Source organism: Meles meles, chromosome 6, assembly GCF_922984935.1.
Source record: "Meles meles chromosome 6, mMelMel3.1 paternal haplotype, whole genome shotgun sequence".
Classification (NCBI taxonomy): Eukaryota; Metazoa; Chordata; class Mammalia; order Carnivora; family Mustelidae; genus Meles; species Meles meles.
This window is the reverse complement of record NC_060071.1, coordinates 25,558,753-25,581,901: the sequence shown is the minus strand read 5'-3', so window position 1 is coordinate 25,581,901 and position 23,149 is coordinate 25,558,753. Positions and strand designations below refer to the sequence as shown.

Below are 23,149 nucleotides of genomic sequence, written 5' to 3'. Positions count from 1 at the left end.
ATGGCCAGCAGTGCTGGACTCAGGCTTTCAGTGGAGGCCTGCTCTCATCTGCCTTGTTATGCTGCAGGAGTGGTCCAGCTTTGTCAAGAATAGAAGAGAGGAAGACAGACTTGGGCAGCAAAGATTTAAGTTAGATGTGGGGCCAGACTCTCCTGTTAAGAAAATTATGTGTACTAACCTGTGTGGGAGAGGGCAGGGGGACAGAATTCCCTGCAGCACGGCCTCGGTTTTGGGGGGACATTCCAGGCTTGGCTGCACCGTTGTCAGCGAGTGGCTATAAAATGAGAGATATATTCATTAGCAGAAGGAGGAGGGATTTGGATAATATTTAACAGAGAGGGCCCTGGTGGCCAGAGGGTCTGTGCTCCAGAGAATGACTGGACATCACCGGTTTGGGCACCTGCCTGGGCTGAACCCTCCACAAGAGGCTAATCTTCACTAGCACCCTTGCCGGGGTCTTGTTAATCCTCACGCCATTGAACAGGATCATTGTCATCCCTACTTTACATGTGGCAATCAGAATCCCAGCAAGATGCAGCAATTTGCTGGGAGGCACATGGGAGACCTGGAATTTCCTTTTGGATTTGCCTGACTTTGCCCATGCCTTTTGTTCTCCCAGTGAGGTTTCCAGTTCCCAAAGTCATTTATGCACCCTAACTGATAACGAGTGCCCAAGCACATATATCTTCCCTGTGACATATGCTTATTTATTATAAATTCTGTGCATTAAGTTGGAACTACTGTCGTGGGTCAGGTTACTACTAAACTAATACTTTCAATACCTTATAAAATATTTTATAGGAAAGAAACATATCAGGATGAGATTAAAAATGAGTATCAGTAGAAGTCCTGTGGTAACTTGCTTCTGCATGGTTGATCTTGTCGGAGGCCAGCACGGGTAGAGTGGCTGTGTGGGCATTTGTGTCCACTTGTCACAAGTGGATTATATGTGTATGTAACAAGGGGAGTGATCAAAACTACTTTTCCTCCCTGGAAGAGATGGATATTTGTCACAGTGCAGTGGGATCCTTAGAGACAAAGAGCCAGAGCACCCCTCTCTGTGTTCCTTTTATTCCTTACTTTTCCACTGTTTTCTTCTCGATGAACCAGGACAGTTGCCAAAGAGCATGTTAGAGTGACCCTGGCAGGGATCAGGTAAACTGCACCACCATTGACTCTCTGTCTAGCAGGAGCATGTCCTGGGAGGACAGAACCACAGCTGCCCCAGCTGCCTCTAAGGGGAAGTGCATCGAAGGGTGGAGCAGGGAGGCAGGGCTGTTTGGCCAGGAGGAGAACTGCTGTCTGACTTTGTATCATTGGATAACAAAGGGGATCCTTTTATTTGTTCAGACTTTTAATCCTCATAAGGATTAGGGATTTGGTTAGGAGAATGAGTATTGCTAGCCAGTTATGCATGGGATTTGGAGCATCGTTCTGAGTCACTTTAAGCAACAGGGGCCACTACTGTTGATTGGCTTGGCAGTGCAAAGCGGGGAGGTGTTGACATAGCAGTGCTAATGGCAGAGGAGCAAGAGAAGCATGCATCAGAGCAACACACACAGCACAGTGGCTCTCCCTGAGCAGGAGCCCCTTCCTCCATCTCCACTAAGCTGGACAGTGACCCTGGGGGCACAAAGGAATGTCAGGAAGAGGATGGATGTCTCAAAGGGCTTAGGCTTCTTGCTTAACTCTGTCTGGAACCTGTTGTATGCCCTCTGGATTCCAGTTTCTTTATTTGTGCCAAGAGTATAAGAAAATACTTTCCTTGTAGTGCTGGTGTAAGGTTTGGACACAAATTAAGACATGGCTTCTGGCCCATGGCATGCCCCCAGTCACAGATAGTGCTGTATTTTGTTCCTAGTGGGTCTGCACAGGATCAGGTATGCCGTAGATGTTCCCAGGGCTGGGGGTCAGAGGGGTTGTGAGTGGGAGCCAAGTGGAGTCTAGGGTGATCAGAAGTTTAGAAAAGAGGGGGACCCAGTGCAAATGAGTTGCCACAAGCAGAAGCCTGACCATCTGCTGTCATTCGGGATGAGTTGGACTTACTACTTGTTAATAGTCAAGAGACAAACAAATAACCAGATGTTAAATTAATGATCTAAAATTAAACGTATGCCAAATCCCAATGAAAATAATTTATTTCAAGAATTCCATGTGCAAGCAACTTAGACTTCTAAAAGTAAAGCCCTTGCTCTGGGCAGGTTACTTTTGCTGGAGGAGGAACTAAGCACAGGTGGAAAATCAATTCTTTTCTTACAGAAATTAAATTTCTCAGCAGGAAGGCAGTCCAAGACAGTGGTGTAGGAAGACCCTGAACTCCCTCCCTCCCAGGACACACAGAACCTATATCTGCATGTAGAGCAATTCCTCCTGAAGATGAACTGAAGGATGGTTGAATAGCTTCTGCACAACAAGGATAGAGGAAACCCATAGAGCGAAGCCAGAGACATGGAGACACAGTGATACTAGGACCCCACTCCCAAGGCACTACCTGCAATAGGGAGGGATATTACGAGGAGGCCCATATACAGACTTGGCTGCCCTGAAACACAGTGAAAAAATAGCGGTTTAAAGGGCAACTAAGGAGGTAGATGGGAGATGGGCTAGGTGGGTGGTGAATATTCAGGAGGGCACTTGTTATGATGATCACTGGGTGTCGTATGTCACTGAATTCTACTTCAGAAATAGTGCCCTATATGTTAACTAACGAGAATTTACATTTAAAAATAAATAAATAAAAAAGGACGGGTGCCTGGGTGGCTAAATTGGTTAGGCATCTGCCTTCAGCTCAGGTCATGATCCCAGGGTCCTGGGATGGAATCCCTCATCAGGCTTCCTGTTCCTCTGCCCATCCCCTGGCTTGAGCTCTCTCTCACTCACTCTCCCCCTCAAATAAATAAATAAATAAATGGCAACTAGACTGTCAATAAAGGGAATCTACTTATTAACTCTACAGCCTCACCAAATGGGCAGGAAACTGCTTGAATTCTCCCTGGCTTGAAGGTGCCAGTGAGAAACAGTGTTTTTATGTTTACACTCAATATTGATAAACCCAGTGGGTGTAGGTTCCAGGGATTCTAGCCAGACTGCTAGAGCCACATCAGCATGCCCAGACCCCTAGGTTATACCAATTCCTTCTTTCTCCCTCTGCACACCCTGGGCATCCCTAGCCAGCACCCACTCCAGCTCCAGCCATTGGGTCAAGGGGGCCATGGTACACTGATGAACTCAGGGACCCCTGTGAGCTGTGCCCAGCACAGCCATCCTGCTAAGAGGCAGTCCCATTATGGTATGCCCTAGGAATGCTGCTCCTTTCACAGTTGCTCCAGCTACCACCTGCCAGAACAGCCCAGTGTGGTGTGCTCCAGGACACTCCTGGCTTGTGCCCGCTCTAGCCATCGTCTTGCCATGCTGGCTCCTATGTTGCATGTACTGAGACCGGACCTTGACCTTCATCTGATCCAGCCATCTCACCAAAGCAAACCCGGTATGGCCTGGGACCCTCCTGCCCTGTGCCTGCCCCAGCTGGCCTGACAAAGCTGCCAGACACTCAGTTTATACCGGGACTTTTGGTTACAGTGTGGGGAGGAGTCGGGAGCAGGTGGAATATGTAAAGGGGATTGAGAGGTACACACTTACGGTTATAAAGAAATGTGCCATATGCAGCACAAGAAATACAGTCAGTAATATTGTAATAACTTGGGTAACAGACTAGACTTAAAGTGGTGATCATTTCAGAATGTATAAAAATATCAAATCACTAAGATATTGTCAGTTATACTTCAATAAAAAGTAAATAAGTGCAGGAGCAGAGATGTTCTTATGCCATCAGCAAAGTGTTAACATTCAGCATATAGAAGAATCACATGAGCCTAGGTTTTAAAAATAAACATGATTACGGAAGGGAAATACGTAGGATATTGGATAGCTTCACTGAGACCAAGAAAACAAAGCAATGAATTTTATTATTCTAGGTTAGAGACTGCCATCAATCCAAATGCAAATCAAAGAAAAAAGATGGGCTTCCCAGGTCCCAAATTATTGTTGATCTCACTTACATTTCACGTGCTTCAACAGGTAGTTTATCCTTTCCCTTTCTTGCTTCTTCCCAGTATTGACAAACAGTACTCATTTAAATACTCATTTAAAAAGATGAGTATCATATTCTAGATCCCACCTTAGTTAATCTACACAGCAAAAAGAACTTGTATTTTTTATTTGTGAATTTTAAAGACTTCAATTTTTTAATATCATTTTTTTACCCAAGTTGGAATCTTCATGGTAATAGCTTCTGATATCTCAGAGCTTAAAAATGAGCCAGGAATCTAGCAAGAATTTGATGAACTGTAAGTCACTCATAGCCTATTGCCTCTTTGATTTTCTCTCTAGAGGGACAAAACTAATACTCTGTTTTTAAGTTGTGAAAGAAAACATGGTAATTAAAACTTAGTAAAGAGAAAGAAAAAAAAAAAAACAAAAGAGAGTCACCAGAAATTCCACCATCTAGAGATAACCACTCTAATATTTGGTAGTATCTCCTTCCTGATATTTCTGATGCCCTAATATGTACATACACACATACGTGCATGAATGTAATAATTTCTAAATGCTGCCCTTTCTGTTTAGGTGTTCTGGCATTACTAAACATGCCATTTGAAATACTGCACCATGTGTCTGGATTTGAAAGAAATATTCATTAGAATTATCAAGAATTAATTGCATTTCCTATTTTTACTTTTTTTTCCATTTTATTTATTTTTTTCAGCGTAACAGTATTCATTGTTTTTGCACAACACCCAGTGCTCCATGCAAAACGTGCCCTCCCTATTACCCACCACCTGTTCCCCCAACCTCCCACCCCTGACCCTTCAAAACCCTCAGGTGGTTTTTCAGAGTCCATAGTCTCTTATGGTTCGCCTCCCCTCCCCAATGTCCATAGCCCCCTCCCCCTCTCCCAATCCCACCTCCCCCAAGCAACCCCCAGTTTGTTTTGTGAGATTAAGAGTCATTTATGGTTTGTCTCCCTCCCAATCCCATCTTGTTTCATTTATTCTTCTCCTATCCCCCTAACCCCCCATGTTGCTTCTCCATGTCCTCATATCAGGGAGATCATATGATAGTTGTCTTTCTCCGATTGACTTATTTCACTAAGCATGATACGCTCTAGTTCCATCCACGTCGTCGCAAATGGCTGCATAGTATTCCATTTGATGGCTGCATAGTATTCCATTGTGTATATATACCACCTCTTCTTTATCCATTCATCTGTTGATGGACATCTAGGTTCTTTCCATAGTTTGGCTATTGTAGACATTGCTGCTATAAACATTCGGGTACACGTGCCCCTTCGGATCACTATGTTTGTATCTTTAGGGTAAATACCCAGTAGTGCAATTGCTGGGTCATAGGGTAGTTCTATTTTCAACATTTTGAGGAACCTCCATGCTGTTTTCCAGAGTGGTTGCACCAGCTTGCATTCCCACCAACAGTGGAGGAGGGTTCCCCTTTCTCTGCATCCTCGCCAGCTTCTGTCATTTCCTGACTTGTTAATTTTAGCCATTCTGACTGGTGTGAGGTGATACCTCATTGTGGTTTTGATTTGTATTTCCCTGATGCCGAGTGACGTGGAGCACTTTTTCATGTGTCTGTTGGCCATCTGGATGTCTTCTTTGCAGAAATGTCTGTTCCCTATTTTTACTTTTTGTATAAATCTGGCACTGTAACTATTTCTGAGTTTTACCTTAGTATTTTATCCTAGATTTGTTTGCTCATAGCATTGAACCAAGTATTGTTCATTTTTACCTCCTAAATGTATCTAAATCTATCCACCCTTCTTCATCTTTGTAGCCACAGGCCTCCATTGAGCTAGAATGCTCTTGTGTGAATCCCAAAGATTCATTCCTCTTACACAGTGGAGCTCTGTGTGTCTTTGTGCCTTTTGTTGGCCTCTCCGTATCACTGACCTAAGGGCTTCACTTTCACGGTCTTCTGTCTGGATCACCTAATCCTAATCATTTTCTCTTTTAACAGTGATCACTCTTGACCTCATTTCACTTTCAGATGAGTCCTCTCTCTATTAAAGGAGTTATTTTACTGGTACCTCAAACACAATCCATGTAAAATCGAACTTGATCTTTCCCCCAAAAGTATTTCATCACAATTTTCCGCATTTCAGTTAATGGCCACTTCATCCTTCAGGTTATTCCTGCCAAAAGTCCTGACTCCCCTCTTCTTCCTATTTTACACATGATGTAAGCTAGTCTTTTTCTACTCCCTGACCAAGCCATTGTCTTTTGCTTGGGTTACTGTACTACCCTCCACACTAACTACCCTCCTTGCTTCAACCCTCCCCCCTTCTCTTAACCCATCCAGTCTCCTCTTCAATCCTCCGATAGCTTCCTATCTCACTCAGTCAAAATTGATAATGGCTCACCAGCTCTATATGATCCTCCCCTATCATCTCTGACATAATCTGTTATTACTCTCCTCCTTTCTTACGTCTCACCAGTCCACAGTGTCCATCTTGCTCTTTCCCCAGAAGCTGGCATGGTTCTGCCTCAGAGGCTTTGTACTTGCTAGTTCTGTCTACCGTGTTCATTCCCCAGCTATCTGCATGGCTGATCCCTCACCCCCGTAGGTCTTTGCTTAAATGTTGTCTTCTCCATGATTATTTCTGTGACTTCCTCATGAAAAGCAGCCTTTACTCACATCTGTTCCTTGGCCAGGTTTTGCCTTATTGGCCATTTTCTGCCTTATTTATTCCCCATAATAATTCTTCTCGAGCAACATACCACATATTGTACTTAATTTTTTTAATTGTCTGTCTTCTCCCCTTCAAATATAAGCTCCATTTGAGCAAGAACTTTTTATATTGTCTATGTCTTTATTCCCAATGTCTAGAATAATGCCTGATAATTACTAGGTGCTGAATAAAGTATTTGTTGGATGAGGAAGGAAGGAATGAATGAAGGAAGGGGAGAAGGAACTGGGAACGTGCCTCTTTTCCTGAGGTGAAAATGGCCTTGGAGAAGTCAGGTGACAATGTAGTTCCTAAAGGATAGGCAATTTATTAAGCAGTTTTTTTTTAGCTTCTCTGTAAGACCCATTCAAAAAATCAAAAGTTAGGGAAAATTAGTGTGCTCCACTGGGAGGGGGAAGACTTTTGCTAGTTAATTATCAGTTGTAAACTTCATCTGTCCTTTCATTTATAATACTGCTCCATTGAGGTACAACTGACATACAGTAAGCTGCATATATTTAAAATGGACAATTTGATGAGTTTTAACCTAAGTATACACTAGGGTAACTGTCACTGCAACCAAGTTAGTTAACATGTCTCTCACCCCCAAAAGTTTGTAAAGCCTCTCTCACACTTTCCCTGAGCCCCTAGGCAACCATTGATCTTTTAGTCCCCGTAGATTATTTTGGATTTTCTAGAGATTTATAGTATGTACTTTTGTCATCTGGTCTTTTCCTCTTGGTACACTTTGAGATTCATCTAAGGGGTTGTGTGTTAGTGATTTGTTTCTTTTCATTGCTAGTGATGTCCCTTTATGTAACTATATCTCAATCGTATATCTCAATACATTAACCTATTGGTAGGCATTTGGATTGCCTATAATTTTTGGCTGTTACAAATAAAAGTGCTGTGAAAATTCATATGTTGATCTTTGTATGGAAATAGACTTTAATTTCTCTTAGATAAATAAAATACACAGGACTGGAATAGCTAGCTTTCTGAGAACTACCAACTGTTTTCCAAATTGGCGGCATAATTTTGCATTCCCACTAGCATGTATGAAAGTTCCAGTTCTTCTACACCCTCAACAATGTTTAGTGTGGTGAGTGGTCAACCAGTATTTTTCTTTTAGTTGTGGTAAAATATGTTTAATGTAAAATTAGCACTTTTTTTTAACCATTTTAAATGTATAATTTGACAGCATGAATTTCATTCACATTATTGTATAATCATTGCCACTATTTTCAAAAATTTTCATTAACCTACACAGAACTCTCTAACCATTAAGCTATACCTATACCTCCAGCCCTTGGCAACCTTTTACCTACTTCCTGTCTCTGTGAATCTGCCTTTTCTAGAAATTTCATGTAAATGGAATAATTTGATATTTGTCCTTTTGTGTCATTTAATTCACTTACCATTATGTTTCAGGTTTCATCCATGTTGTAGCATGAATCAGAACTTTATTACTTTTCTGGCCTAATAACATTCCATTGAGGGAATGCAAGTTGGTGCAGCCAATTTGGAGAACAGTGTGGAGATTCCTTAATAAATTAAAAATAGAGCTTTCCTATGACCCTGCAATTGCACTACTGGGTTTTTACCCCAAAGATACAGATGTAGTGAAAAGAAGAGCCATCTGTACCCCAGTGTTCATAGCAGCAATGGCCACGGTCGCCAAACTGTGGAAAGAACCAAGATGCCCTTCAACGGATGAATGGATAAGGAAGATGTGGTACATATACACTATGGAGTATTATGCCTCCATCAGAAAGGATGAATACCCAGCTTTTGTAGCAACATGGACGGGACTGGAAGAGATTATATTGAGTGAAATAAGTCAAGCAGAGAGAGTCAATTATCATATGGTTTCACTTATTTGTGGAGCATAAGAAATAACACAGAGGACATGGGGAGATGGAGAGGAGAAGGGAGCTGAGTGAAATTAGAGGGGGAGATGAACCGAGAGAGACTATGGACTCTGAAAAACAATCTGAGGGTTTTGAAGAGGTGGGGGGTGGGTGAGAGGTTGGGGGAGCCTGGTGGTGGGTATTATGAAGGGCATGTATTGCATGGAGCACTGGGTGTGGTGCATAAACAATGAATTCTGTTACACTGAAAAGAAATAAATTTAAAAAATGAGAAAAAATATTCCATTGAATTTATATACCGTATTTTATCCATTCATCTCTGTCTCTCTCTTTTTGGGAGAAGGCAGAACAAGAAAAGAAGTAAACTCTTAATACTCTAGTTTATATTATACCTCACTGACTCTAAGGAACATTTAAAACCCTTGCCCCCATTTGCTTTGGAACCTTCCCTCAGATCATGATACACAAGCACAATGCTACTTGTAATTCTAAGAGGATTCACAGACCGAATTCATCCACTGTTATTTCCTATGGAAAAAAAAGCACAAAACTCCTATGTAAAGATTTGGAAATGTTCCAGAAAAAGTAGAGGTATTAGCTGTTCCGTAAGATTAAGATGAAGTGGTGATGTCTCAGAAGACGTTAGTGAGGGTTGGCACTCCTGACCCTTTCATCCCCCATGCATCTGAACCAGAACACATCTCAACTGCACTTAAGCCCAGAGCAGGGACATTGTTGAAGTCTATGTAACAGTTGGTCTCATGGAGGCGAACACTGAGACAGGTCAGACTTTCTTGTGATAGCAAGCTCAATTTGTGTCAGACAGAGTCCATCATCTGCCACAGTGTGGCTTGCAATATCCATTCATCTCTTGATGGACACTTGGATTGTTTCCACTTTGGGCTATTCTGAATGATTCTACAGTGCACATTGGTGTACAAGTATCTCTTTGAGCCTCTGTTTTCAGTTCTTTTGGGTTTATACTGAGAGGTGAAATTGTTGGGTCATAAGGTTTGAGGAACCACCAGACTCTTTTCCACAGTGGCTGCACATTTTACATTCCCACCATGTACGTATGAGTCTTGCAGTTTCTCCAGGTCTTTATCAATGTTTGTTATTTTCCTTTTTTTTTTTTTTTTTTTGGTTTGTTTTTTAAAGAAAACCATCCTATTAGGTATGAAGTGGTATTTCATTGTGATTTTGGCTTCCATTTTCTTTTCTTTTTTAAAGACTTTATTTATTTATTTGACACAGAGAGAGAGATCACAAGTAGGCAGAGAGGCAGGCAGAGAGGGGGGGGTGGGGGAAGCAGGCTCCCTGCTGAGCAGAGAACCTGATGTGGGGCTTGATCCCAGGACCCTGAGATCATGACCTGAGCTGAAAGCAGAGGCCCAACCCACTGAGCCACCAGGCGCCGTGGTTTCCATTTTCTTAATGACTGGTGATATTAGGCATCTTTTTATATCTTATTGGACATTTGTATATATTCCTTGGGTAGATTCTCTGTTCTTCCCTCATTTTTTAAATAGGTGATTGTCTTTTGGTTTTGACTTGTAAGAATTCTTTATATATTGTGGATATTAAACCTTTATTAGACATATGATTGTGGATACTTTCTTTTATTCCCTAGGGTATCTTTTCACTTTAATCATGATGTCCTTTCATTTGCAAAAATTTTTAATTTTCATGAAGCTCATTTTAAATATTTTATTTATTTATTTATTTATTTGACAGACAGATATTACAAGTAGGCAGAGAGGCAGGTAGAAGAGAGAGAGGAGGAAGCAGGCTCCCTGACAAGCAGAGAGCCCGATGTGGGACGCGATCCCAGGATGCTGGGATCATGACCCGAGCTGAAGGCAGAGGCTTTAACCCACTGAGCCACCCAGGCACCCATGAAGCTCATTTTAACAGTTTTTTTTTTCTTTTATTGCTTGTGCTTTTGTTATCATATCTAAGACTCTTGCCTAATCCAAGGTCAAAAAGATTTACCCTCATGTTTTCTTTTAAGAATTTTATGGCTGCGTCACCTGGGTGACTCAGTTGGTTAAGCGTCTGCCTTTTGGCTCAGGTCATGATTCCAGGCTCCTGCTCAGCGGGGAGCCTGGTTCTTCCTCTCCTCCCAGCTCCTGCTCTCTCTTGCTATCTCTGTCTCTCTCTCTCAAATAAATAAATAAGAATGTTATGGCTGAGTCCTTATATTTAGATCATTTTGAGTTAATTTTTATACCTGATGTGAGGTAGGGCTCCAGCTTTGGCATGGGAATATCCAGTTGTCTCAGACCATTTTTTCTCCGCATTGAGTGGTCTTTAAAAAACATTTGACTTTATGTGTGAGAGTTTATTTCTGTTGTTCTTTATGTCTATCTTTATGTGAGTTCTACACTGTTTTGATTGCTGTACCTTTGTGGTAAGTTTTGAAATTAGGACATATGAGTCTTCCAACTTCTATTTCATGAATTTGAGGATTGTCTTCCATTTCTGCAAAAAAACGCTGTTGTGATTTTGACAGAGATTCAGCTGTAGCTGTAGATCACTTTGGGTGATTCTGATGTCTTAACAATATTAAGTATGCCAATTCATGAACAGAGGTTGTCTTTTCATTTATTTAGTTAATTTTCAGCCATATTTTATAGTTTTCAGATATAAGTCTTCTACCTCCTAAAATTATTACCAGATCTTTTCTCTCTAGATACTATTGTAAACAGAATAGCTTTATTTCCTTTCTAGAATGTTTGGTTTTAACAGATTGAAACATCTCATTTTTGTGTGTTACTCTTGTACCCTGAAACTTTGCTGAAATTATTAGCTATAGTACCTTTCTTCAGGATTCCTTGAGACTTTTTATATAAGGCTTATATCAAATTGCAATTTCAAATGTCAATTTTTTAGTAAATATAGGGTTGATCAGGTTATCTTTTTTTCCTTCAGTAAGCATTGGTAGTCGTGTCTTTTAAAGAGTTTTTCCTTTTTCATCCAATTCACTGAATTTATTGGCAGTGTTTGTTCATACTCAGTCCTAATATCAGTAATTAGAGCCTTTTCTCTCTCTCCTTTTTCTTTATCTGTCTGGTTAGAGGTTTATCAGTTTTACTGATGTTCTCAAAGAAAAATCTTTTGATTTCAATGACTTACTTTTCTGTTTTCTGTGTCATTGATTTCCAGTTTGATCTTCATCACGTTGTTTTGCTCACTTTGAATTTAGTTTACTCTTTTTTTTTTAAAGATTTTATTTGTTTATTTGAAAGAGAGAGATCACAAGTAGGCAGAGAGGCAGGCAGAGAGAGAGGAGGAAGCAGGCTTCCTGCCGAGCAGAGAGCCCGATGTGGGGCTTGATCCCAGAACCCAGAACCCTGGGATCATGACCTGAGCCGAAGGCAGAGGCTTTAACCCACTGAGCCACCCAGGCGCCCCTACTCTTCTTTTCTAATTAAGGTTAAATCTGAGGTCATTGACTTGGGACCATTCTTCATTTCTAATGCATGAATTTAGTGCTATAAATGTCCCCGTATATTAATGGAATCCTGCATATCTGTGTTCTCATTTTCATTCAGTGCAAAACACTTACAGATTTCCTTTTTTAGTTCTTTTTGACCCATAGGTTATTTAGAAATATGTTATTTTGTTTCCAAATATTTGGGCATTTTTCCCAGAGATCTTTGTTATTATTTCTAACTTAATTCCATAGTGGTGAAAGAACATAGTTTATATGACTTAAACTATGTTAAATTTATTCATACTCATTTTATTACCTAGAATATGGTCTCTCTTTATGTGCTCTTTCGAGAATAGTGTGAATTTTGCTTTTGTTGAGTGGAATGTTCTATAAATGTCAAGTAGGTCATTCTGGTTGGCGATATTGTTCAATTCTTCTGTGTCCTTGCTAACTTTATGCCTATTTGTTCTATGAATTATTGAAAAGGGCTGTTGAAACCTCTGAGTATAATTGTGGATTTGTCTATTTCTCTTTGCAGATCTACAAATTTTGTTTCATTTATTTTGAATCTTCCTTGTTTGGGACATTTTGACTCTTTTATCACTATGAAGTGACCTTCCTCATCCCTGGCAATATCATTTGAGCTGGAATTTACTCTATCTGCTCTTTTGAGTAGCTTTAACATGTCCACCTTTTATTTTTAAAATAATAAAACAAAGTGTGACTTTGTTTTTGAAGTCCATTTTTTATAAGCAACATACAGTTGGGTTTTGCCTTTTTTAAAATCCTTTTTTATAATCTCTGCCTTTTAATTGGGATGTTTAAAGGTTTTGCATTTAATGTGATTGCTGACATAGTTAAGTTTAATTCTATAATATTGATTTTTGCTTTCTCATCTTTTTTCTTTTTCTATTTCCTTTTTCGTCTTTGTCTTATTAGCTACAACTCTTAGATTTTTTTTTTTAATTTGACAGACAGAGATTACAAGTAGGCAGAGAGGCAGGCAGAGAGAGAGGCGGAAGCAGGCTCTCCGCAGAGCAGAGAGCCCGATACGGGGCTCGATCCCAGGGCCCTGGAACCATGACCTGAGCCGAAGGCAGAGGCTTTAACCCACTGAGCCACCCAGGTGCCCCAATTAGGTACAACTCTTTGTTTTACTGTTTCTGTAGTTACTTCAGAGTTTATAGGATACATCTTTAGTCTATTTCAAGTGATATTATTCCACTTCACAAATAATAAAAGGACTTTGCAGTGGTATACTTCTATTTCTTTTCTGGCAGCCTTGCAGCCTTTGTACTATTTTACATGTGTGTTAAATACCACAATACCTTGTTATTTTTTGTATTTATACATATATTAAAGAGATTCATATAATAAAAAAGACTTATATTCTCACCCATGTAGTTAACATTTTCTGTGCACCTCATTATTTTGTCTAGATTTCCAAATGATATCATTTTCCGTCTGCCCAAAGGACTTTAACATTTCCTGGTAGTGTGGTTCTGTCAGTGATGATTTTTTTTCAGCTTTTGTCTCTACAAAAACACCTTTGTTTTTCTTTTTGAACTATATCTATATTGGTTATAGTTCTAGGTTGACAGTATCTTGTCTTTCAGTGCTTTGAAGATGTTGCTCACCTTTTTGCTTATATTATTTCCAATGAGAAGTCTGCCATTATTCTTATTTTTGTATCTTTGTATATAACACAACTGCTCTTTTTTTTTAAAGAGATTTATTTCTTTTAAAGAGAGGGAAAGAAAGAATGAGGGATAGGGGTAGAGGGAGAGAATCTGAAGCAGACTCCATGCTGAGCACAGAGCCTGACACAGGGCTCAATCCCAGGACCTCAAGACATGACCTGAGCTGAAATCAAGAGTCAGAGACTTAACTGACTGAGGCACTCAGGTGCTCTTAAGATTTTTTTTAAATTGTGGGTTTTGGATAAATTGATTAAGGTGTAACATTGTAATTTTCTTTGTCATTTTGGGCCTTGAAATTCTTGAGTCTGCAGGTTTATGGTTTTCATCAAGTTTGGAAACATTTCAGCCATTACTATCAAAGTTTTTGTTTTGTTTTGTTTTTGTTTTTTTGTTTTTTTATATCTTCTCCTTCCTCTGAGGACTCCAAATACTTAGGTATTAAGATGCCTTTTGAAGTCGTCCCATAAATCATTGATGTTCTTTTCTCTTTGGTTCTTCATTCTTTTTTTTTTTTTTTAAGGAATTTAAAAAAAATATTTAATTTATTTATTTGACAGAGAGAGAGAGACCACAAGTAGGCAGAGCAACAGACAGAGAGAGAGGGGGAAGCAGGCTCCCTGTTGAGCAGAGAGTCCGATGTGGGGCTTCATCCTAGGACCCTGGGATCATGACCTGAGCGGAAGGCAGAGGCTTAACCCACTGAGCCACCCAGGAGCCCAGTTCTTTGTTCTCTTTGATTTCATTTTGAATCATTTCTGTTGTTGCTATCTTTCAAGTTCACTATCTTTTTGGGACACTTACATGGTCAGTTAAATGTCTGCCTCTTGGTTTTAGCTCAGGTCATGATCTCATAGGTTGTGAGATTGAGGCCTTCCCTGGCTCTACTCTCTGTGGGGAGTCCACTTGAAGATGTTCCCTCTGCCCCTTCCTGAAACTTGTGTCTTGTGTGTGCACATGTGTGAGCTCTCTCTCTAAAAAAACAAACAAACAAAAAAAAAACAAAAAACAACAACAACAAAAAAAACCCAAAACAAACAAACAAAAAACTAAAAAACTTCAAGTTCTCTATCTTTTCTTTTACAATTTCTAATCTTACTTATTTTTCATCTCCAACATTGTAGTTTTTATATCTAGAAATTCAGTTTGGGCCCTTTTTTTTAAACTTTGATGTCCCTATTTATATTTTGATCATAGGAATTCTAGTTAAAATTACTGTTTTAGTATCCTTTTCTGCTAATTCTAACATCTGTGTCTTTTGTGAATTTTAGTATATCTTGTCTTATTTATTGAATAAATATAGTAAGTAAATAAATAACTATAAGTAAATATATTAGTAAATAAATAAATGTCTTATTATTGAAATAAGACAGTTTCAACTGATGTGTTCATTTTTCTCATGATGGATCTTATTTTCCTGCCAGATATTTGGAGTTCACTTTACTGGGTGCTGCCTCTTTTCATGTTTCTATAAATATTCTTAAGCTTGAGCTTCAGGTACATAAATAAAAATAGTTTGGTTTGTTGGGTGTAATCGAAGGAGTAGGCCTCTAGAGCTAATTATTCTCCACTCCTGAGTGTTCTATTAGTGCCCCTGGATTTTGACTTTTTCTAGTCAGCGTGCTGGGAACAGGCACTGTGTGGGATGTGTGTGAGCCCACAACACTGCTCTCTCCAAACCTTAGATTGTTCCTTCCCATCTGAAGTGGCACTTTCACATGCGTGTGTCTATGTCGTCTTTGATGGATCCCCGAGGGGGACTGTCCTCAGGTTCCCAGGGTTCTCTGTGCACTTTTGTCTTCCCTGGTACTCTACACTGAGAGCTCTAGCTCTTGATCTCTACTATTGGATCCAGCTCCTCCATGGAAGACATCAACCAGCTGGGTTCCGATGCCCTCTGTCATGGCCTGTACAGCCTTTCAAAAGCAGTAATCTGGGGTGAATGGGTGAATGTAGCAGCTCACATCCTTTGTTTTCCCTCTCAGGTATTACTGTCCAAATGTTCAATGTCTTGAATGTGTTTGTTCTGTATATTTGGTCTGTTTTTTTTTGTTGTTGTTGTTGTTATTTCTGACTGTAGATCAAGCCAATCTCTGCTACTAAGTCTTTACAGTAGCTATAGTCCTGAACTTTACATTTTTAAAATCTCCCTCCTTGTTGAGGGTGCTTTTCCCATAAATATTGTTTGTTTTTCAATTCACTCAGTTATGCATGCTCAATGTCTTCTCCTGAATAAGACACTTAGTTCTGCAAGGAGAATGCCCATGGCAAGGATGGCCCTGCCTTCACAAGGTTTAGTCACAGGGGAGTGCTAAGACAAGTATGTGGACTGCTTTCATCTAAGCAGGAGTCAGTAAGATTCTTAGCAACTTGATGGAAGGGAACTCAGAAGTTAAGGATGGAATAAAATCATTTCTACAGAAGAGGACATTTAAGAGTCTTGAAGGATGACTCTTTGGTTGACTCTTTACTTTCATTAATGTAGGAGAACTTCCTATTTGAGGAACACTTTACAATTGGCAGAGTTTCACACTCACTATTTCTTTTAAGGAGATATATGGACTTTGGAACGCTTGAAAGAACCTCCCCTAGCATAGGATACAGCTTGAAAAAGGATAAGGTATCAAGAAAGCTTTGGATGTGTTTAGAAAAGAGTGAGTTCTCCAGGTGGATTAGCATATAGATGGAAGATGGCAGTGGGCACAAATTCTGGAGAAAAGGTCAGTTGGGGACCATTTTGTCAAAGCAATGAACGACAGGTAGAGACATTTATACCCCATTTCTTAAGAAGCAGGAGTCATTGAGGGAAGCATGGGACCAAAATGTTAGAAGCCCTGTGTTCTGAAATTAACTTAGAAACAGGAATAAGAAATGCAAAGAGAGGGGCACCTGGGTGGCTCAGTGGGTTAAGCTGCTGCCATCGGCTCGGGTCATGATCTCGGGGTCCTGGGATCGAGTCCCACATGGGGCTCTCTGCTCAGCGGGGAGCCTGCTTCCCTCTCTCTCTCTCTGCCTGACTTTCTGTCTACTTGTGATCTCTCTCTGTCAGGTGAATAAATAAAATCTTTAAAAAAAAAATGCAAAGAGAATAAAAGGAAACAGAAGTCTATTTCAGATGCTGTCTCTTCTTCCCTCTTATTGAGCTTTCTTTTTGAACCTCTGTCATTCATCTTGTTGTCTTGAAACACACACCAAGGAAAGGATTTGGCTATATGCAGTCAGTAGTTCTGAGTGGCTGCCATTACAGTTTCTTTTTAAAAATTAAAATAAGATAATTCTTGGTCCTGGGTCATAATTAATATACATGATCACTTTCCTCTGCCACCTATTTCAGATTCCCTTTACCTTAGCCAGCTCATCTGCTGGACTAGGTCTGCTTGGTAGGGTGACCCAGACCTTTGTTCCCAATGAGCTCCTTGGTCACTGTGCCGTTGTTGGCGATGGTTGCCACAATTGAGCATTCGTTGTCACCCATTATGGAAGCAACAGGGATGGCCTAGCACATTCTCTAAATTTCAAACATGCTTGTCCCTGCCCCAGTGATGTAGCAGCAGCCCTCTCTACTCATGATCTTTAGGGATATTCTTTTGCTGTTGGTGTTCTGGCATGAGGAGCTTGTGGCTGTTACCTGTCACAGGATTCCTGGCAGAAAATTATTTCACTCCAACTCCATTTTCCTCTTCCAGGAACCAGGACTTCTAGTCCACCATAGCCTAAAGGTGAAGGGACCAGAAACACTAATTCCCCATGATGGCCCCTGGGATTGATAAGGAGAGGAGCCATTCTACTTCCACACAATAGCAGTGTGTGAGAGTTCACTTTGCACCAGTTCCTCGTTAGTACTCTGTACTTTTTATTGCAGTCATCTGATGGATATGTAGAGGTATCTCCTTGTAGTTTAATTTGTATTTTTCTATTTACCAAGGATATTGAACACCTTTTGATTTTTACCTCATATAGATGCTGCCTTTTTAACACCCCTATTTCAAGTCCTCTAATTTTCCACTAGGTTAGCTGTCTTTTTATAATTATTTTCTAGGAGTTAATTATATACTCTCTTATCAAAGTCCTATGAAAATATTTCTTCCATTCTATGGCTTGTCTCTCCACCCTTTTTATGGTGTCTTTTGATTAAGGTAAGTTATTAGTATTTCTATAAAACAATTTATTGGTCTTTTCTTTATGACTAGTTCCTCTGGAAGTCTGTCTAATAAATTTGCCCTTATTCTGATATCATGAAGATATTCTGTAATTTTCTGAGAACTTTGTTGTTTTACCTTTCACAGTCAAGACCACAATCCACCTAGATTTGATTTTTGCAGATAAGAGGTTGGATCAAGTTTCACTTCCTTTTCCCATATGGATGCTCAATTATCCCAAAACCATTTACTGAAAAGATATCCTTTTTCTAGAGTAATGCCACCTTATCATAAATCAGATAGCCATATATACTCACAGCTCTATTTGGAGAACTCCTATTCTGTTCTGTTTATTTCTCTAACCTTACACCAGTACTACAGTTTTAACTACTGTGGCTTTCTGATTAAGGCCTAATACCTGGTAGAGATCTTCCTCTCACTTTGTTCTTTTTAAGAGTATCTGCTCTTCATGGCCATTTACCTTTCCATTTTTTTTTTAAACTAAACTTGTTCCCAACTCTAGTTCCCAAAGATGTTGGGTATTTTATTGTGATTACATTGAATATATAGATAAGTTTGGAGATAAAGTAGTTGATAGTTATAATTTTGAGTCCTCTAATTCATATATATATACACATATATATCTATATAGATATATGTATAGATAGATACATAAATAGATATGTATCTATCTGTCTATATATATCCCCTTATTATATCTCCTTTAATCTTTCTCAGTAATGCTCTGTAATTTCAACATGAAGAACTTGCACATTCTTGTTAGATTTATTCCTACAAAATGATTTTGTAAGCTTGTTATAACGTGTATATAAATGCAATATGTACGTTCATTTTCAAAGTAGTAAATGCAATACACAACACATACACATGTATGAATGTATGTATGTACATATGTTTGCATATGCAGTCTGTAGAAATATGATGGATGATCATGATGGATGATCTTACATCCAGAAATCTAAACCCATGTATTAACTCTAATGAGTTTTCTGAAGATTATTTTAGATTTTCTATACGTATAATCATTTTGTTTGCAAATGATGAATGCATTATTTCTACATTTTTAGTTATTCATACTTTATACTTTTGGTTCTTTTTCTTACCCAACTATAATGGCAAGGACCTCTAATTCAATGTTAATAGAAATGGTGATATCAGATTCTGTCCCTGATACCAATTTTTTTTTTTTTTTTTTTTTTTTTTTTTTTTTTTTTTTTTTTTTTTTTTTTTTTTTTTTTTTTTAGTGGAGGGAGGGACAGAAGGAGAGAGAGAACCTTAAACAGGCTCCACACCCAGCACAGAGCCTGAGGTGGGACTCAATCTCATGACCCTGAGATCATGACCTGAGCCCAAATCAAGTTGGATTCTCAACTAACTAAGCCACCTAAGCACCCCCTGATACCAGTCTTAAAGGGTAAAATTTGAACATTTTATCATTATATAAAATATTTCTTTAGGCTCTAGCTGAGTACATTTTATAGATTAAGGGATTAGCTTCAGTTGAGGTGGTCAAATTATTATATTTTTTCCCTTTTGGGCTAATGTGACTGGTTACACTGATTTTTTAAATGCTATTACCAACTTTGAATTCTTGAACTCTATCCACTTTCCTAATGTACTTCTTTTTCTTAAGATTTTATTTATTTATTTGACAGATAGATCACAAGTAGGCAGAGAGGCCGGCAGAGAGAGGAAGGGAAGCAAGCAGGCTCCCTGTTGCAGAGAGCCTGATGCGGGGCTCGATTCCAGGACTCTGGGATCATGACCTGAGCCAAAGGCAGAGGTTTTAACCCACTGAGCCACCCAGGAACCCCTGTACTATCTTTTAATATGTATTTAGGTTTAGTTTGCCAGTGCTTTATTAAGAATACTTTCATAAATAAGATAGGCTTGTAATTTTCTGTTTTTATAATGTGTTTTGGATTTTGGTATCAAGCTCATAGCAGCTTCATAAAATAGGTTGGGAAGCATTCTTATCACTAGAAGAGTTTTAGGAGTGTTATTTCTTCCTGACATATTTAGTAAAATTCATTGATAAAACCATCTGAATTCAAATTTTTTTTTTGTGGAAAGATTTAAATGATCTCTCAATTTATTTAATGTTAAATAACTATAATGTATTTTTCTACTATAAATTGTATTAATTTTCATTTTTCTAGTAATCTGTCCTTTTCATTTAAATTTTCAAATTTATTGCCATGTAATTATTCATATAATACTTTTAACTTTTTAGTATAGGTAGGATCTGTAATGATGTCCTCTTTTTTATTCCAGTTACTCATCATTTGTTCTCATTTTTTTTAAAGCTCTGCCTTTCTAGGGTTGATTAGTTATTACATTCAGATTTTTTTGCTTTTGTTTTTGTTTTGTTTTGCTATTCCTTTAAACTTTTTTAGATTGCATTTACTGTTGTCTATTTTTAAAATGGATGCCTACCTTGTTAAATTTATCTTTTAATATATTAATATATGCAAATAGGATCTTAATTTTCTTTAAAGCAAGCAATATCCCACAAATTTTGATACATATTATATTTAATATAATTTTCATAAATATATGTCCCAATTTCTCTTGTCACTTTTTTCTTTGACCATATAGAATTGTATTCCATAATTTCAGAGCAAATTTTTTTGAAGAATTTTCTTATTTTTGATTTTGCTTTAATTAAATTCTATACTAATTGTGTTTTTGAAGTTTGTTCCTTGCTTTATGGCTCAGAATACAATCAATATTTTTAAATGTTGTGACTGCCCTTGAAAAGACTATGCATCCTATTGTTGTTGAGTGCAGTTTTTATTTATGTCCATTAGAGTAAATTTGTTAATAATGATGTTCCAATTTTTTGTGCCTTCCTGGTTTTCTTGACTGTTTGTTCTATCAAATAACAAGAAAGGGTATTTGATCCCTGATCAAGATTGTGGATTTCTTTATGTTACCTATGTTTCCATTAATTTTTGTAAGCTATCATTTTGACTTATTTTATTAGAAATATGTAAACTTAGAATTATTTTTATTTTCCTTTATTTTTAATTTAAATTTTACTTAGTTAACATATAGTGCAATATTGGTTTCTGGAGTAGAATTCATTGATTCATCAGTTATGCTCAACACCCAGTGCTCATCAAAAAATTGCCCTTTTTTTTTTCTTTTAAAGATTTTATCCATTTACTTGACAGACAGAGATCACAAGTAGGCAGAGAAGCAGGCGGGGCGGCGGGGAGGAAGCAGGCTCCCCACTGAGCAGAGAGCCTGATGCGGGGCTTGATCCCAGGACCTTGGGATCATAACCTGAGCAGAAGGCAGAGGTCTTAACCCACTGAGCCACCCAGGTGACCAAAAAAATTTCCCTTCTTAATAACCTTCACCCATATATCCCATCCCCTGCCCACCTCCCTCCATCAAACCTTAGTTTGTTCTCTATTGTTAAGAGTCTCTTATGGTTTATTTCCCTTGCTCCATTTCCTCCCCTTCCCATATGTACATCTGTTTTGTTTCTTAAATTCCGTGTGTGAGTGAGATCATATGGTATTTGTCTTTCTCTGACTGACTTATTTCACTTAGCATAATACCCTCTAGATCTATCCATGTTGTTGCAAATAGCAAGATTTCACTTTTTGATGGCTGAGTAATATTCCCGTGTGTGTGTGTGTGTGTGTGTGTGTGTGTGTGTGTGTGTGTGTTGTATGTGTTCTTCTTTATCCATTCATCAGTTGATGGAAATTTGGACTCTCTCCATGGTTTGGCTATTGTTGATAATGTTGCTATAAAGATAAATGTGCACATACCCCTTCAAATCTGTATGTTTGTATCCTGTGGGGAGATACCTGTAGTGCAATGGCTGGGTCATAGGGTAGTTCTATTTTTAATATTTTGAAGAACCTCCATACTGTTTTCCAGAGTGGCTACGCTAGTTTACATTCCCATCAACAGTGTAAGAGAGTTCCTGTTTCTCCACATCCTCACCAACACTGTTGTTTCTTGTGTTAATTTTAGCTATTCTGGCAGGTGTGAGGTGGTATCTCATCGTATTTGTATTGCCCTGTTGACGAACATTGTTGAACACCTTTCCTGTGTCTGTTAGCCATCTGGGTGTCTTCTTGGGAAAAGTATCTATTCATGTCTTCTGCCCATTTCTTAACTGGATTATTTGGTCTTTGGTGGTGTTAAGTTTCCCAAGTTCTTTATATTTTGGATACTAACCCTTTAACTGATATGTTGTTTGCAAATATCTTCTCCCATTCTGTAGGCTGCCTTTAAGTTTTGTTGGCTAACAAAACTAAAACTTTCGTTTTGTTTCCTTTGCTGTGCAGAAGCTTTTTATATTATGAAGTCCCAATAGATTCCTTTGCCTTTGGCAATGTATCTAATAAGTTGCTATGGCTGAGGTCAAAGAGGTAACGTTACTGTCTGTGTTCTCCTCTAGGGTTTTGATGTTTTCCTGCCTCAGATTTAGGTCTTTCATGCATTTTGAGTTTATTTTTACCTATGATGTAAGAAAGTGGTCCAGTTTCATTCTTCTGGATGTGGCTGTCCAATTTTCCCAACACCATTTGTTGAAGAGACTGTCTTTTTTCCATTGGATAGTCTTTCCTGTTTTGTTGAAGATTAGTTGACCATAGAGTTGTGGATCTAATTCTGGGTTTTCTATTCTATCCCGTTGATCTATGTGTCTATTTTTGTGCCAGTACCATACTGTCTTAATGATTACAGCTTTGTAATAGAGCTTGAAGCCAGAATTGTGATGCCTCCAGCTTTGTTTTTCTTTTTCAGAATCACTTTGGCTATTCAGGTTTTTTTGTGATTCCATACAAATATTAGGATTATTTTTTCCAGCTCTTTGAAACATGTTGGTGGTGTTTTGATAGGGATTGCATTAAATATGTAGATTGATTTAGGTAATATAGACATTTAAATAATGTTTATTCTTCCAACCTATGAACTTGAAATGCTTTTCCATCTTTTTGTGTCCCCTTAAATTTCTTTTATGAGTGTTCTACAGTTTTCAGAGTAGAGATCTTTTACCTCTTTATTTAGATTTATTCCTAGGAATCTTACTGTTTTTGGTATAATTGCAAATGGGATCAATTCCTTGATTTCTTTTTCTGCTGTTTCATTATTGGAGTATAGAAATGCAACAGATTTCTGTACATTGATTTTATATCCTGTGACTTTGCTGAATTCATGAATTAGTTCTGATAATTTTTTGGTGGAATCTTTCAGGTTTTCTACATAGAATGTCTTGTCGC

At 38.6% G+C, this 23,149-nt stretch overlaps 1 protein-coding gene and 1 non-coding gene across 2 annotated transcripts in view; one reads left to right on the top strand and one right to left on the bottom strand.

Annotated features, from left to right (window-relative positions):
- The window catches only part of ATP10A (ATPase phospholipid transporting 10A (putative)), a 194,174-nt gene that overhangs the window by 97,815 nt on the left and 73,210 nt on the right, over positions 1-23,149 (top strand). The window lies entirely within an intron of this gene.
- LOC123945206 lies at positions 9,342-9,463 on the bottom strand. Its single transcript, XR_006819110.1, has one exon. It is a non-coding gene; the product is annotated as a small nucleolar RNA SNORA28 (small nucleolar RNA).